We start from the raw sequence: 18776 nt of genomic DNA, 5'->3' as shown, positions 1-18776 counted from the left end.
ATAAAAGAATCTTTAGATTCAGGGGGAAGTCCCTATGGATTAAAGGTGTGCAAATGCATCCCCAATTTACAAAAGAATATCAAAAGATGGCATGAGTAATTACAGACCTGTTAGCTTAACTTCTGTTCCATGGGAAAATGATGGAATCAATGATTAAAGAAATAATTCAGGTCCAAAAAAGATAGAATGCAATTATGCTGCAATCACAGTGTGGATTTGTTGAGTGGCAACCTTGTCCAACCAATCTGACTGGATATTATGATGCAGCAACAAAGTAACTGGCTGCAAAAAATAATACTGGTATCATATCCTGAAATCATATACTTAGATTTCAGGAAAGTTTTTAACACTGTTGCACATAAAAGAATGCTGTACAAATTGGAGCAGTGTGGCATTAAGGGCAAGCTCCACTAATAATATTAGTCCTCTTTGACTAATATTATTAGTGGAGTCCCACAGAGGTTCGGTACTGGGCCAATTGTTTTTTTCTATATTTATTAATGATACTAATGAAGATATAGTAGGTTTAATATCTAAGTTTGCTTTGCAGGTGATACAAAAGGTTGGCAGGGTAGTTAATGAGAGTAATCAAGGTGAGCTACTGCAACAAGATTTAGAAAAATTAGGCAGATGGGCTGATATAAGGCAGTTCAAGTTTAACATTGACAAATGCTGCATATAGTCAGCAGTAATCCTAGATTAACATAACTCTGTGGTAGTACATATAGGGTACTGGAAAATGAAAGAAAAAAAAACTGGTGGTAATTAATTATGCAGTAAAATATGAAGCTCAGAGAGCTTCATATTTTACTGCATAATGGGATTTTGTCAATGATATACAGGAACTTTGCTGGCAGTGATAAGGAGGTGATTATCTCATTGTACGCAGCAATGGTTAAGTGGCATCTTGAATATTGCATACAAGTCTGAAAGCTTCATTTCAGAAAGGATGTAGATCTGCTGCAATGGGTGCAGGGAAAGGCAATGAGATTGGTGAAGGGAACAAAAGGGTAGTCTTACCAAGAAAGGCTTCAAGTTTCTGCAAAGTACAGCATCTGTAGACTATGCCTATGAGGTGATTAAGTCTTTGAATGGATAGAGAAAGCCTCAATGATGATAGGTTTCTTCCTGTTGCTTAGACTGTTCACATGACAGGACATAAATTTAAATTGGGGAATGGTTGTGGAGTGTGGGAATTTGCATTCAGCCAGTGGGTGGTTGATTATTGGAACAAGCTTCCATCTGTTGTTGTGGAAGTGGATAATTTTAATAAATTCAAGGAAGAAACTTAAATTTATTCAAATTTTAAGCAAGGAACTGTTCAACAGAATCTACAAGTGATGTGGGACAATTTGTTTATTGACAATTTTTTAAATAAAATGGCATCGTTATACATCTTGTGTTGTATAATGATGTCATTTTATACAAACTTTGTTTGCTTTCATTATAGCTATGCATAGCCGAATACCTTGTACAAACTGTATGACAACCACAATTTTTATGTAGCTCGAATATCTCACTCTAAAATGACCTGAAATAAATTCCTATATTCATTTTAATTTAAAACTAACAAATAATACAATGTTTACTCTATATACATATTTGAAAGATGAACACTATTACTATATTCAATTATTTATAAATATTAGTTTACTGAGACACTTTCAGGTAAAACCTGTCTCCCCATGCACTTTTAACACCAAAATATATAATTTGGTTACATTTCTGGATCTTCTGACCAAACTTTGGTGGGGAAGGGTTATTTATCTGACAAAGTTTAGTGTTCCCATTGATCCTAAATACATTTGTCAGATACCCACCCCAGCTCTCACTGAATCCTGTATTAAGAAAGAATTTAAAAACATAACCTAACTATATATATTTTAGTACTGAAAATGGCAAAGGGATGAAGGGCACTTCTAAAAACTAGCAAATCATATGGAAAATTTCACATACCGTGCATATTTTAATTGTTAAATTAACATTTTTTAACCCTGAGCTTTTCGTGCAGGGTTAATGAGGCCCCAGACAACAATTCATGCTCAATCTACTCCATCCACAAAGCTGAAACTCCTAACAGTAGTGATGGGCATAATCAAATAACATGATACTCGATTGATTATTTTAAATAATCAAAATAATCGATTATATGCAAATTAGAGAATTAGAAGTGTACATAACTGAAGTAATCAATTAAAGCATTTTCATAATTGATTATATCGGTTGATTACAAAATCAAAATGGTTTAAAACTGAAGATGAAGAAAAACAAAGAAACGAGAGTGATGGGATTCGATCCAGTGTTATCAAAACTAAAGATAAAGTGCTGTTCCCACTTGGGCAATGGTTCAGTCCATTTGTTCATTCATTCATTCATTTGCTTGCTTCTTTCTTTCTTTCTCTCTCTCTCTCTCTCTCTCTCTCAACATATCAAGACAGTTTGATTATTTTCATAATCAATTAATCCATTATAAACATAATTTGCATATAATTAATTATGAAAATGCCATAACTGATTATTTCAATTATATTTCCTATAATTGATTATTTTGCTTATTGCTCATAACATAACCAGTTATTCTTATTGTCATTCTCAATTATACCCATCACTACCTAATAGATGTTTTTGAAAATATTTTCTTTGTTTCTTCACTGAAAATTTGAGAAATCTTTGTTAATTATCATACAATTAGAAAAAATTCAGGAATTACACTAAGCCTAATTATTTATATGCACATGTTGAATAATAACTATCATGTACAATTACTGATACAAGCTGGCTTTATTGGCATGCACTTACCACCAAATCTGTAACTAACTGGCTTTGCAACATTGAAGTATCATTTGGAATCAAACTACTGACGTGCTTCATGTTTCATGCAGCAGCACTTCTCTTAGGGCGGAAACACACTATTATCACTTCACGAGACTTCACTCGTATACATATCTAGTGTCAAATGTGGGGGTGCGTTATTTTATTGCTCAGAGATGCAGTGTTGTGATTGGCTGTATTCACAAGATTCGTCAGGCTTCAAGGCCGAATGACATTGTCAGGAAGTCAGATTTTTCTGTTCGAACAGAAATTTCGTTAGGCATGACAAGAGGAAAATGGAGGAAATGCTAACGGAAAATTAAATTAGAAGTAACTAATCTGTTTTGAGCACACAAGTAAGAATATCCGAAAACATAACAATAACATCAAGGACGTTGCTCCTGTGCCTATTCCAAAACACCCTCCACTTCGACCGGCTATTCAGCATACTCACCGCAAATGTCACAGGGACACTCAAAAATGGCAAAAGTAGGAAAATAAACCAACAGAACTACAAATTGAGAGGACGAACAAGTCGACCATTTCAATTTGCACAACTCATAACAATTTCTTACAAGTTCAATTTTTAGGGTTGAGAAGTAGTTTTTTGTTGTAATTAAATTTCATTAAAAATTTTTGTTTCGTATTTTGACAGAATAAGTCCTTGTTCAAAATTAAACTTGCAATATTTTAACTTTCCTTTAACATATAATTAATTTTTCCTTAGCGCTGATTGAATTTCGAAATTGCGTATTTTGCCCTTGAATGTCATCCTTAATTGGATTATATAGGAAATTAAATTCTTCTTTATTCATCTGTAAGTACATTGTGAAATGATTTTCATCTTCTTCTAAGTCCTGCAGTAAATGATGGAATTCGCCTTTTTTTGTTCTCTTCCAGTCGATGTTGTGTATCCATTGCGTACTCTTTTGTTTTCTCGGCTATGAGAAAAGCGCATGCATTTTCTAAATCTAATTCAAAATCTGAAGAGGAGGATGAACTGTGGAAATTCATTTCGCTTAATTTTTCCTCAAAGAGAATGACACATATACAACATTACAGGTTGCCAGACATACCCCTTTTGGAAGTATAATAAAATTTCCAAGATACCCCTTTTTTAACATTTGAAAAAAGCAGAAATCATAAAACACCCTGTTGAGATGATTATATAGGAAGAAAGAATTAACTGACGATAAAGTTGTTGTTGAAATGCAACCTTAATTAGAGAATCAAATACGACATTCTATCCAATTTACAAAGAGGGTTGTAGAATATTCATATTATGCCTACTTTGTAATCTTTTACATTCTACTTGACTTCTTTTTTATTCCGTTGTAATGTTTTAAGGCTCAGGCAACAAACTATTTTTTATTTAAAATTCCCAATATCAATATCTATTAATTTTGTAGAAATATTGAGACAAAAGACCTCAAAATAAAATGCTTGTTATTAAAATTGTTCGGTTTTCTTAAGATATAATGTGAGTACCCCTAAATGAGGAATGAATACCCCAAACATAAGCATGAGTACCTCGAGATAAAATTTTTAATCTGGCCACCCTACGTTACAGTGACGACGTTTCTTTTCCGACCGACTTCACAGTTTGCATTAAACAGGGACCACAGAGTACTACTTTTATGACGAGATTCACGTGATGTGATAAAAGTGCGTTTCCACCCTTATTGACAGGCTAGCATCCAGCTGCATGCATTTGTTTAAGTATCCAGGTTTTTTTGATTTGCATTTCACCCACCAACAGATGTAAAGGGCCTTTTAATTTCGAAAATTAAAAATATGTTTTTAATGGAAAAAATTAATTTTTCACAGTTGTGCTCAGAAAAGACTGAAAATGAAGGTGATATCAAAAAGTAAACAACTTTAAATTATTTTTTGCTGATTTTTCAAATGCACATGCACAGGATCAAAGTAAACCCCATAATTCTTTTTGTGACTGCTGACAGGTTCAAGAATTAGCTTATGGCACCACCAGATGTATAAAATTATGTAAATGAATTTTCATACTTGGATAGAAATTTCACTATAGTGACTTTAACATGAGTTCTACAGATATCATGGGGCATTAACCCAAATAAGTATTATTACCAATAAAATGTGAAAATACTCAATGTAAATAAATAATATGAAATTGCAAAATAAATATGGGATAAGAAAAGTAATAGGGATTATTAAAGTTGTTAGAGGATGTATTTCTGAAAGCTTCCTGGTGCATTGACTACTTTAATCATAAGGCTCTAGTTGATATGGTGATAGATGTAATGTGATGTGCATTATGTCTGTAATACCTCATGTTCACAGGTTCATTTGAGGGCTGTGCAGGCTGAGAGGCCCAAATAGTTTGTACTGAAGTTCCATGACTGGACTCGCAAAAAAGAATCCAATCCATGCCACTGCCTGGATTGAGTGGGGCTTTGAGGAGTTTCTGCTGATTTCCTACAGAGGCTTGACATAGTTAAGTGATCAAGAAGAGAATGCAGTAATGCACATATTTGAATGTAACTGCTAAATATGGTTAACAATATTTAGCAGTTACATTCATTACCAAAATAATTGTGAACTTTTTTAACTTAGTGACTGTGTATAAATAAGTTCAGTTTAGTTTTTTTTTTTTTTTAACTCAGACCTTTCCAAATAAGTCAGAAATGGGCAAGGACATAAAGGTGGGTAGAGATACAATATTAAATCAAATGAAATGGAAGAATAATTTTCATAAACGACATTGATGAAGGGATAGAGGGCGTGATGTCTAAATTTGCAGATGATGTTAAAATTGGTAGAGTAGTTAATGATCACTGTCAAGCTGAGCGTCTTCAGAGAGACCTAGATAGACTTCAAGAATGGTCAGAAAAATGGCAGCTGTGCTTTAATCCAACAAAGTGTAAGGTATTACACCTGGGAAACAGTAATCCCAAAATAACTTATTCACTTGGTGGAGTTCAACTAAACCCAGTACTGGAGGAAAGGGACTTGGGTGTTACGATACGGTCAGACATGAAATTCTCTGAGCATTGTAAACAGGTTGCAAGGAAGGCCCATGGTGTCCTATCGACGATCTATCGAACTTTTGCAAGTAGAGATAGGGACGTGATAATCCCATTATATAAGGCCTATGTTAGACCACACTTGGAATACTGTGTTCAAGTATGGAGACCGCACCTAAAGAAAGACATCGAGCTTCTTGAAAGGGTGCAAAGAAGGGTAACTCGCCTGGTGAGATCGGCAAAAGGGCGTCCTTATGAAGAAAGACTTCGAATATGTGGGTTGCAGAGTTTGGAAACTAGACACCTTAGAGGAGATTTGATTGAGGTGTTTAAGGCTCTGAGAGGCATCAGTAAACTGAATGAGGACAAAATTTTCAAGATTATAAATGATGCTAGAACTAGGGGACATAAATTCAAGTTACGCGGGGAAATGTTTAGATTGGACTGCAGGAAGTTTTATTTTAGCCAGCGAGTTATAAATTACTGGAATAAGTTGCCTTCATGGGTGGTAGAGGCCGACAGTTTGGGGAAATTCAAAGGTCATCTGGATAGTACTTTCGGGTAAGGGAAGTGCATAGGATGATAGGATTAATTTCCTTTTTATTTAATTTTTAATTTCATTTTATTATTTTTATTTATTTATTAATTATTATTATTTATTTATTTAATTTTTGTTTTTATCATTGTTTTGTTCGGATTTTTTTTTTTTTTTTTTGGCTGGTGCAGCATAAGCCATAGGCTTTCTTGCACCATACGGCCGTTACTAATACTAATACTAATATGATGTATTACTTCACAGTGACCCTGACAGGAATATAGAGAAGATGGATTGCTTGAATAGTGAATCTAAATCTGACATAAACAAAGCAAAATAACTTTGTACCCATTTCTTCTGATGAGCTTCATCCACCTAAAAAAAACAAAAAAACTCATTCATCTGTTTATTTCAATAAACAATTAAATTACTGTGTGTGTGGGGGGGTAGGATACCTGGCACACCATGCAGCTATTCGGGAGGCAACTAGAGGGAGTAATACTCTTGATCTGTTTATCAGTAATGATTCTTCATGCATAAAGAATCTGCAGATAAAGGAACCACTAGGTATCAGTGATCACAGTGTGCTGAAGTGGGATTTACTCAAAGAAGTAACTACCATGAAGGGTAAAGGTAAGGGTTTGTGCTTTCGTAAAGGTGACTACGGAGGTCTGAGACAGTATTTAAATTCTATACAGTGGGACCAACTGATGATGTTACAAACAGCAAATTCAAAATGGGAAGCATTCAAAGAATTAATCTTCGAAGCTATTAGGCTTTTCATACTAACAAAGAAATATTGTTCAAGATTTAGGCCTAAATGGATGTCAGATGAACTAATTAGACATGTGACAGAGAAGAAAAATGCATGGGATACACATAAATTAACATGTGACACAGAAGCCTATGATAGATATAAGCTGGTCTATAACCAAGTTACAAAAAAGGTTAGGCAGGCTAAGGCAGATTACGAGAAATCTTTGGCAAAGGATGCAAAGAAAAACAGCAAAGAGTTCTTTACTTATGTAAACTCTAGAAGGAAGGGGATGAATTAGATTGGTCCACTTGATATCAATGGTTCAACTGTTGATGATCCTGCTCAGGTAGCTAACAAACAACGAATATTTTGTATCGACATTCACACATGAGGAGTTATTCAGGGAAGAGAATGCCAGAGGTGTATTCAACTCTGGCAGTAAGCTAAATAATCTTGTAATAACTGAGAGTAAAGTGGAGCAAAAATTGTTGAAGATAAACACAAGAAAGGTACCCGGGAGGGATGGAATCTATCCAGTTATATTAAAGGAGATGGCAAAGGAAGTAAGCAAACCCTTAGCCATAATTATGACAGTTTCCCTGGACTCGGTGGAGGTACCCATGGATTGGAGATGTGCAAATGTGACCCCAATCCACAAAGGAGGATCAAAGGGAGACACGGGTAATTGCAGACCTGTTAGTTTAACTTCTGTTCCAGGGAAATTAATGGAGGTACTGGTTAAAGAAGCATTGCAGAATCATCTAGACATGACTTCAGTTATACCTCGGACACAGAATGGGTTTGTTAAGGGGAAGTCTTGTCTGACTAATTTGATTGGATACTATGATGTAGTCACAAAGAAAGGTTTCAAAAAGAATAACTGAATAACTTTGATATCATATATCTGGATCTTAGAAAAGCCTTTGATACTGTTGCACATGGAAGACTGCTGCACAAATTGGAACAGTGTGGCATTGGAGGCAAATTGCTGCTATGGATAAAGGGATGGTTGAGTGGGAGAAGACAGAGAGTGGTAATCAATGGACACTGCTCTTCGTGTACTAATGTTATTAGTGGAGTCCTTCAGGCTTCAATTGTGTCCATTGTTGTTTTCTGTATTTATAAATGATATCGATGATTGTATGTCAGGCTTAATGTCCAAGTTTGCAGACGATACAAAGATTGGCAGGGTTGTTAATGACACTAATGATAGTACACTGCAGCAACAGGATCTAGAAAAGTTGAGCAGATGGGCTAAGAGGTGGCAAATGAAGTTTAACATTGACAAATGTAAAGTACTACATATGGAAGCAGTAATCCCAGAGTAACGTATCAACTCTGTGGTACCACACTCACAGTGGTAGAGAATGAAAAGGACCTGGGGGTAATTGTGCAGGCAGATATGAAGTTTTCTTAGCAGTGCAAACAGTCTGCAAGAGTAGCTCATGGTGTCTTGTCAATGATATACAGGAATTTTTCTAGCAGGGATAAGGAGGTGATTATCCCCATGTATAAGGCAATGGTCAGATCACACCTTAAGTACTGTCTACAGGTCTGGAGGCCTCATTTTAAGAAGGATGTAGAGCTGTTGGAACGAGTACAGAGAAGGGCAACAAGATTAGTGAATGGAACAAAGGGTTGCTCTTACAAAGAAAGGCTTAAGTTTTGCAAATTACAGTGTCTGGAGACTAGGCACCTGCGAGGTGATCTGATTGAGGTGTATAAAGTCTTGAATGGTTTGAGCATGCTCAATGCTGATGGGATTCTTCCTCTTGCTCAGAATAAATGCCTGAGAGGGCATAAATTCAAATTGAGGAAAGACAGTTGTAGGATAGATGTGAGGAAGTTTGCCTTTAGCCAGCAGGTGGTTGATTGCTGGAACAAACTTCCATCTGTTGTTGTAGAAGTTGATAGCTTAAATAGATTCAAAGTAGAACTTGACAAACATTTGGAGTGAGTGGATAGGTGAAATAAGGGGTTTTTTGGGTTTTTTTTTTTGGCTGATGCTATATAAGCTTGCTTTCTTGCATCATGTGCCTTTGCTAATGCTAATTACTGTTTTATTTTTTGGTGCAGAAAATGAAACAGTAATAGGTGCATTCTGTGATCAATTTCCTTGGGTTAAGTGTCTCAATTAACTAAAGTTTATAAATTATTTCATACAACAAAAAGCATTTCCTTTCAAAATGTATTTCTAATAGCATCATTTTAACAAAAAAAAAAAAAAAAGCACCAGTTAACATCAAAATAGCATCATTTTAACAAAAAAAAAAAAAGCGCCAGTTAACATCAAAATAGCATCATTTTAAGAAAAGTTGCAGTATTCTGAAACTAATTCATTCTCTGATAATTTTTAAACATATTTTATACTAGAATACCAGTGGCAAATATTTTGCCAAAACTGTTTCTGAGAAGAAATAAAGATTAATATCGAAGTAATTATAAAACCTTCTCTCGGCTCCCTTCAAGATTATCTGTGGCGAATATTTGGTCAAAACTGTTTCTGAGAACAGTTAAATATTAATATCGATGAATTACAAAACCTCTCCCTTGGCTCCCTTCATGAATCCTCACCAATTTCGTTCTTGAGCTTTTCAGCGATGTCTTTGAGATGCAGTTTCTCCTGGCATTTTCTATTTTCTAAAAATAAAATTACAGAAATTTTGAAAATCAGTCAGAAAATTTTTTTAATTTTTTTTTTTTATTTCAACTTTACTGCTAAATAAAAGGAATCAGGTCAAAAGCTTGTTTAGTCTGAACTAAACAAGTTCAAAGAGCATCACAGAGAGACACAAGCAAATTATATATCAGAATATACATACATGTTGTGTTTCTAAAACTAACTAGACCTGCATGTTTTAAAGACCCTTTTATTGAAACAATATTTAAGAATATGTTAGCCCACCTCGGACCTTAATTACAGCCTGTATCCCTGTTGGTACACCATGAACCAATTTCTGATAATAGATATGATGTTTCAATACAACGACTATGTTAACTACAATTGATCTAGCGTGTTGCAGTTTGGTAACAATGGCTGATTGCAGATTGATTGCTAATATGGCATCCTATGATGAATACCCACTGGAAGATGCTAAAGCTCAATGCCTGAACTCATCTACTATATTTTTGTTTATCTGCTTACTTCTAGCATGAAAGAGTTGCTTTTATACTTATTCTTAATACAAGAATAGCAGATGTAGTTCATTTTTCCCACACCCCAGAGGAGTCTAGACACTTTTAGCAACATGGCTATATATTTATATTTATTTATTTGCATTATCATGTATTCACTAAAAATACAACTTTTACATATTATTATGTGCAAATGTAACATAGTAGTATATTAGTTTGTGAATGGAAATAAGTATTATACACATATAAGATATTTATCCTAAACTATACCAACCTACTCTGCAACATCATATTTAATATTGGCTGGTACATATATGAACTTTCACCGTTTCTGAAATAGGTATCAAGAAGCAATGAACACTGCGTCTCGATAATTTAAAAACATTTTCTTCACTTTTGAAGAAAAATATTTGCTGATTTGATTAATTCCAGATTTTGCTGACTTGTCACCGAGTTGCAGGCATGGCCAAATTAGGGACGGATTCAAGCAAAAGAAGTGTGGGATTTTTCAATAGATTTTCATTTTTTGGCTATTGAAAAAAAGATTAGGTTATGCCAGTAATTTGTGATGGATTCATGCCGCAGGGGCTTACATCTGGTGAGTATGGACTTCGCACAACCAGAGTTCTGAGCTGGATATCATCATTCTTCTCTTTTCTTTCTTGATGATTCCTTTCTACTTCTCTCTATCTCAGGGTAACTCGATTTTTTTTTTTTTTTTGCCAGTGCAGCATAAGCTTCAGGCTTCCTTGCACCATATGGCTAATAATAATAAAAGAAACCACTTCCTCCGGATGTGTACCCATAATCTGGAGTATAACTGCAGAGTTGTAAAGAGAACTTTAAAAAAAAAAAATTGGAACATATCCTAACAGTTTTCACCATTGATTGCCATGTTAAGGTTTAAAAAAAAAACTCCATACGTACATAATACTGCCAGATAAACTGATGTAGAATCCTTTTTACAATTTCACGGGGGTGACTTTACTACCCGTCCTGGCCACAACTGAATTAATATGCAGGTCACCCTATTATACAATAACGTTATGAATAATGAAACAGAAAAGATAGTATCAAAGCAATGATCGATTCACTTTCATTTAGAGGACCTACACTTCCGCAATCTCTACTTACTTTTATATGTTTATCCGCTTTAGTCCCGAAACAATTAATTTAACGCATCGTTAACATTTACATTATAAATCCAGCGCTCTAACGCAATCAGCATCACATGTTGAGTGAGACTGAATGGGTTCACTCTATTTCCCCACATATGTATAATGATTTTCCTCGTTGAGACAAAATATCCCTAAGAATTATCTGGGGTAAATAACTATCGATGAAAGGAGTTTTTTGAACTATGAAAACTTTTTGTTTTTCCATGTAATTATGCAAAAATTAGTACATGGAAGATTTCAGGAAAATGAATTTTAAAAGCTTCACTACTCAATCAGTACAATTTCACAGAAATACATTATACTGTACAGGTTATTCCGAATAACTAATTTAAAAAAAATAACGCAGTTATTTTTGTATTAGTTTCTGTTTGTTTATTATGGCACAAGAGTTATTGTGGCTGCATTGTGCCTCGTTGGTTATTGTAAGGTTTCAGCGCATCAGCAACTTAGGCCATATTGCGCCTAATATAATATGTCTGAAAATTGCGTATGTTCTGTGGTCGGTTTGCTCTTTGCTGGACGAAAAACAGGAGTTTTCGGGGGAGAGAAAAAATGCTGTTCTCGACTGAGACCGATTAACTCAGCCACTTTGTAAAAAATACACATAAAAATTCATTGCGTCATTGACGGGATTCAAACTCTGGTCATTCCCAGACGTTGCGGGAAAGACCATGGTTATACCACCTGTACCTGTCAATTAATATTATGTATTTATGTAAATGAACAAATGTCCTATATTTCAGAGATTGAATGTATTGCCTTTATAAATGAGAAAAGTTCAAATAGTAGCACAAGCAGAAATATATTTTGTTTGTAGGAATGGAGAGTAGCCCTCGTACGTCACAAAAAAAAAAAAAAAATAATAATAATAATAAAATAACAATAATAACATATACACTGAGTGATCACTGAATTATGACCACCTACCTAAACTTCGTAGGTCCTCCTTTTGCTTCCAGTACAGCAGCTATCCGACATGGCATTGATTCAACAAGCTGTCCGAAGCGTTCGGGAGGTATGACCAACCATGCTGTGTGTAATGCGGCTAGTAATGCAGGTACGGAGGTGATTGTTGTATCCAGACGCCTGATATGCCTTTCCATAGTGTCCTACAAGTGCTATATTAGCATTACCATTAGTAGAGGCATTTGATGCAAGAAAGCAAGCTTATGCAGCATCAGCCAAAAAAAAAAAAAAAAAAAACCACTTCCACTTCACCCCTCTGTTCGTTCAAAATACCTGTCCAGCTGAGCCTTAAACTTATTTAGGCTATCAACCTCCACCACAAGGGATGGAAGTCTGTTCCACCAACCAACCACGCGCTGGCTAAAGGCAAATTTCCGCACGTCTATCCTACATCTGTCTTTCCTCAATTTGAATTTATGCCCTCTCAGGTGATTTTTCTGAGCTAGAGGAAGAATCCCATCAGCATTGAGCATGCTTAAACCATTCAAGGCTTTATACACCTCTATCAGATCACCTCGCTGGTGCCTAGTCTCCAGACACTGTAATTTGCAAAACTTAAGCCTTTCTTCGTAAGAGCACCCCTTTGTTCCATTCACTAATCTTGTTGCCCTTCTCTGTACTCGTTCCAGCAGCTCTACATCCTTCTTGAAATGAGGCCTCCAGACCTGTATACAGTACTCTAGGTGTGGCCTGACCATCGCCTTATCAATGGAATAATCACCTCCTTATCCCTGCTGGAAAAATTCCTGTATATCATTGACAATACTCCATGAGCTACTCTTGCAGCCCGTCTGCACTGCTCAGAGAACTTCATATCTGCCTGCACAACCACCCCCAGTCCCTTTCATTCTCTACCACTGTCAGTGTTGTACAACAGAGTTGATACGTTGCTCTGGGGTTGCTGTTTCCCATGTGTAGTACTTTACATTTGTCAATGTTAAACTTCATTTGCCACCTCTCAGCCCATCTGCTCAACCTTTCCAGATCCTGTTGCAGCAGCATAGTGTCAGTAGTGTCCTTGACAACCCTGCCAACCTTTGTATCGTCTGCAAACTTGGACATTAAGCCCGATATACCATCATCAATATCATTTATAAATACAGAAAACAATAATGGACCCAACACTGAGCCCTGAGGGACTCCACTAATAACATCAGTCCACGATGAGCAGTGTCCATTGATTACCACTCTCTGTCTTCTCCCCCTCAACCACCCCTTTATCCATAGCAGCAATTTGCCTCCAATGACACACTGCTCCAATTTGTGTAGCAGTCTTCCATGTGCAACAGTATCAAAAGCCTTTCTAAGATCCAAGTATATAATATCAAAGTTATTCCCTGCATCCAGTTCTTTTGTGACTGCATCATAGTATCCAATCAAGTTGGTCAGGCAAGACTTCCCCTTAACAAAACCATGCTGTGTCTGAGCTATAACTGAAGTCTTGTCTAAATGATCCTGCAGTGCTTCTTTAACCAGTGCCTCCATTAATTTTCCGGGAACAGAAGTTAAGCTCACAGGTCTATAATTACTTGTGTCAGCCTTTGATCCTCCTTTGTGAATTGGGGTCACATTTGCACATTTCCAGTCTATGGGTACCTCTCCCCTGAGTCCAAGGAAGCTCTCATAATTATGGCTAAGGGTTTGCTTACTTCCTTTGCTGCCTCCTTTAATATAACTGGATAGATCCCATCCACCCCGGGTGCCTTTCTTGTGTTTATCTTCAACAGTTTCTCCTCCACTTTACTCCCAGTTATTTCAAGATTCTGTAGCTTACTGCTAGAGTTGAATACACCTCTGGCATTCCCCTCGCTGATTAACTCCTCATGTGTGAATGTCGATGCAAAATATTCATTTAGTTTGTTAGCTACCTGAGCAGGATCATCAACACTTGACCCATCAATATCAAGTGGACCAATCTGATTCATCCCCTTCCTTCTAGAGTTTACATAAGTAAAGAACTCTTTGCTGATTTTCTTTGCATCCCTTGCCAAGGATTTCTCGTAATCTGCCTTCGCCTGCCTAACCTCCTTTGTAACTTGGTTGCATATCAACTTGTATCTATCATAGGCTTCTGTGTCATGTGTTAATTTGTATGTATCCCATGCATTTTTCTTCTCTGCCATATGCCTCATTAGTTCATCTGACATCCATTTTGGCCTAAACCTTGAACAATATTTCTTAGTTGGTATGTAAAGCCTAGTAGCTTCCAAGATAAGTTCTTTGAATGCTTCCCATTTTGAATTTGCTGTTGGTAACATCATCAGTTGGTCCCACTGTATAGAATTTAAATACTGTCTCAGTCCCTCGTAGTCGCCTTTACGGAAGCAATAACCCTTCCCTTTACCCCTAATGGTAGTTACCTCTTTGAGTAAATCCCACTTCAGCACACTGTGATCACTGCCACCTAGTGGTTCATTTATCTGCAGATTCTTAATGCATGAAGAATCACTGCTGATAATCAAATCAAGAGTATTACTCCCTCTAGTTGCCTCCCGAACATGCTGATGTAGAAAACAATCATCCAATAAATCCACAAAAGCCCTGCTAGTGTGTGAGTAACCAGCCCCCAAAATCCAGTCAATATCTGGGAAATTAAAATCTCCCATTATAAGACACTCTGATTTACTGGCCCACTCTATTTCCCTGTACAGTTCCTTATTATACTCATCAGAGTCATTAGGCCTATAGCACACTCCTACTCTCAATTTTGATCTCCCAATGTTTATGTCACACCAAACTGACTCCACACTGCACTGTCCAGCGATGTCGACTGGCTTCACTTCCTTGGTTTTTATGTGTTTCTTAACTAATAGCATAACACCTCCCCCCTTCCTATCCTGTCTATCCTTTCTGTAGACGTTGCACTCCCCAAATTGCAGTTCCGCATCCCTTACATCTGTGTGACACCACGTCTCTGATATCCCAACAATATCTGCCTTCGATGTTTTGAGCAATACCTCAAATTCATCAAATTTATTTACTAAACTCCTAGCATTGGTGTACACGCAAGTATACCTGCACCTGTTTTTATTCTTAGCTACCCTAATACAACCCATGTGTTTACTTGTGCCGCAATGGCTCCCAGCAGTCTCTGAAATACCATGCATCTTGTTTTTCAGGCTTCTGCTCATTCCAATAGAAGCAGTGCAAGAATCTCTTTCACCTCTGCCAGTGGCTACTGTCAATCTATTGGTCTTTGTCTCCCCCCAAGCTAGCAGTTTTCCGACCCACCTAACACTGCCTCGATAGCATCAGCAAATATTCTTGCACCCTTTCTATTTAAGTGTATCCCATCCCTGTAGAAGCAATCTCTCCTGTTAACAAGTACAGTCCAGGCTGAAAAAAATTCTACCCCTTGAGCCTTGCACAATCTTTCCAGGGCCGAATTGATCGACAAGGCTCTCATCATATACTCCCTCCTATCGTGTCTGGGCAGAATTGCAGACACTTTCAAATTCAACCCTAATTCTCGGCTTTTGTTCAACAGTGACCTGTACTTGTTAAGTAATTCTGCCGGTCTCCTACTCTTAATATCATTAGTGCCAACGTGTACAACTATATCACCTTTTGTGCCCTTGAAAGATGATATCCGCTCTACAACGTCATCAACCTTTGCCCCTGGCAGACATACGCTGGTCCTGTTCCAAAAAGTAAAGTGCAGCCATTATCAACCCACCGCAGGATGGAATCCTCCTCAACAATTCATGGTGAGGGAAATGGACCATAATCTGCCACGCTGGTCCAGTGCGGGTTGGCAAATCGACCGTATTCAGCAGTCAGGGGCTTGAACCCCCGTCTACTCAAACAGCATGTGCTACTGCATTCCCGCTCCTGACCACTCGGCTACGGAGGCCTAAATATGGGATTAATATCGGTGGAGTTCAGATGCCAATCGATATGCTGGAAGTCAGAACTGTTTCCTGAAACCATTCCTGTACATCAAGTGTCTGATGGCTCGGCGAAATGTCATCTTGGAAGACACCATCGCCATTCGGGAAAAAGTTTAACATAGCGGGGTGTAGACAGTCAGCAAGCAGTTGATGATAGCAGAGACTACTGATGCACTGGTGTGCAAAACTTAAGACCCAACATTATTTCTAAAAGTTACAACCACAAAAACTTTAATCCCCTTGACTGAATCTGACGAGAGTAGATTCAGTCTCATCAGCGATTCTGGACGTCAGCTAATCTCGCGAGAGGTTGGCACACAGTATCACCTAACAAACATCACTAAAAGGGATCGATATGACGGTCGAGGTGTTCTCGTTTGGGGAGACGTCATCTTGGATGGACGTAAAAAAAATCTAGATACTGGAAGGCAGTACTGTAACCGGTGCATGCACTGTAGGAAGGTTATCCTTCCCCATGTGCGTCTGTTCCGAGATTCCATTGGCTCCGAGTTCGTGTTTATGGATAATATCGCCACACTCCATCGCACTGCAGCTGTTGATATGCTTTTGGAAAGTGAGGACATTGTTCGTATGGATTAGCCTGCCAGTTCCACCAATCTAAATCCCATCGAACACATATGGAATACTCTGTGGAGACGCCTAGCGGCACGTTCACACCCACCCGAAAATGTTCACCAGCTGTCGATAACGCGACAGAGGAATGGACGATGTTACTGCAAAACTTATCAACATCATTGTTCTAAATATGAACAGGCGGTGCAAAGTCTGCATCGACATTAGTGGTGACCATATCTCCTACAGAGGATCACCTCTTCCCTTTGTTCCATCTTTGGCAGCGATACATCTGTATCATGGCAGCCAGTGCTGTGTTTCCATTTTTGAATCAAGTCCCTCTGTACCGTTTTTGTTTCCGTTATTGTGTCAGTGGTACAGAAATGATGTTTCCTTCATCATTTCTGTACCTACCAGGTTCCTTTCGTATGCTGTTCCCATATCCAGGCCATACCTATGAGAAGCTACAGGTAAAAACCTGACTGGTCCTTAAATTTTTTACACCAGTGTACGTTGTTCACATGCGCCAGAGGTCCAAGTTCCTGCCAGTGAAACATGCCCCATACCATACAACCGATTCCTCTGGCCTGCACGTTTGATACCATGCATGATGGATGAAGAGACTCATGCTGTTGATGCCAAATCCATACACGACCATCCACGGTATGGAGTAAATAACGTGACTCATCCGACCAGTACACCTTCTTCCAGTCTTCTAACGTCCAATATTCATGCTCTTTGCACCAGGCGAGTCTTTTACGCCGATGAATCTTGGTCACGAGAAGATGCCGTAGGGGTCGTCTGCTGGTATAGTCTATATTGCGAACGTGCTACGCATGGTCATGTCAGATATTGTTCCGGGTTGGCCCATGTTGTATTGGGTAATAAACTCTTCAACAAGGCTGCGCCTGTTCGCCTGTTCGCCTGTTTACCAGTAGGCGAACAGGCGCAGCACTGTTGAACAGTTGGAGAGAAGGCACTTTGAACCTCTGTTGAAGAGTAGAAGATATGGCACTTAGAACCAAACAGACCGGGGGGGGGGGGGTCTGCCACCCCTCTCCACGACTCCGCTAGGTGGGGCTGCTATCGAAACACTTTGAACCAAACTGACCAGGGGGCTATCTTCCACCCTCCCTCTCCCCACCCCCGCTGCTAGGAAGCGCAACCATCGAAGCATTTTGAACCGATTTTAATTGGGACAGTCGCCGCTAGGTGGCGCCACCACCACGTGCATATGTTGAAACTTTGAAGGTTATGACGTGCCAATCATGTGAATCATTCCCATGATCCTTTGCGCAATCCCCTCTCTGGTCTTTGACTTCACATGATGCTTTGCGCCGCGTTCACCCACGATCCTTTGCGCTCACCAAATTTCTTTATTTTTTAAATTTTATTTTAAATTTTTCTGCACATGTATATTTTAAAAAGAATTTGTGGTATTTGAACCCAATTTTAAACAACATGTTAATGTTATTTTTAGCCAATAAATTAATTAGTGCTATTTTTAATTGTTGATTTTATTTTAAAGTATTCATGAACAAATCAATGGTAATTTTGGAACATAATTAAAGTATTCATGAGCAAATTTTTAACCAATGGTATTTTGTCAGTTGAAAGTGATTTTCAATTTATTTTTAATGAAGACACAGATTTTAACGAATGACCTCTTTTTTGAATACTGAACTATAGTTGCTTTTCAATAGATTTGATTAAGTTTGTACCTCAACATCCTCGTGAATATTGTTGTTTGCCGTATAACGAAGATTCAAACACATTCATGGCAAGATTTCACTGGTTCTCTTTATTTCGAACACAATTTTAATTTGATTAGTGTTGTGTTTTTTCATAATTATAAAGTTTGAAATTAATTTAAAATGGTTGAATTTTAAGGAGAAATTAAAAAGTTAAAGAAATTTCCCAAACGTTGTGTGA

The 18776-nt window shown here is 37.6% G+C and overlaps 1 protein-coding gene across 1 annotated transcript in view; it reads right to left on the bottom strand.

Annotated features, from left to right (window-relative positions):
* Positions 1-9736, bottom strand: part of c12.2 (von Willebrand factor A domain-containing protein c12.2) — a 574487-nt gene extending 564751 nt beyond the window's left edge. Inside the window, exon 1 of the mRNA XM_090380213.1 lies at positions 9551-9736. The gene's annotated coding sequence lies outside the window, so the exon portion shown is untranslated. The remainder of the gene's footprint in view (positions 1-9550) is intronic.
* Between the last annotated feature and the right edge of the window lie 9040 nt (positions 9737-18776).

Source organism: Mastigoproctus giganteus, chromosome 8 (assembly GCF_048544385.1).
Source record: "Mastigoproctus giganteus isolate SK-2022 chromosome 8, ASM4854438v1, whole genome shotgun sequence".
NCBI classification, from domain to species: Eukaryota; Metazoa; Arthropoda; class Arachnida; order Uropygi; family Thelyphonidae; genus Mastigoproctus; species Mastigoproctus giganteus.
Note: the sequence above shows the minus strand (reverse complement) of the source record. Positions and strands in the feature narration are given on the sequence as shown.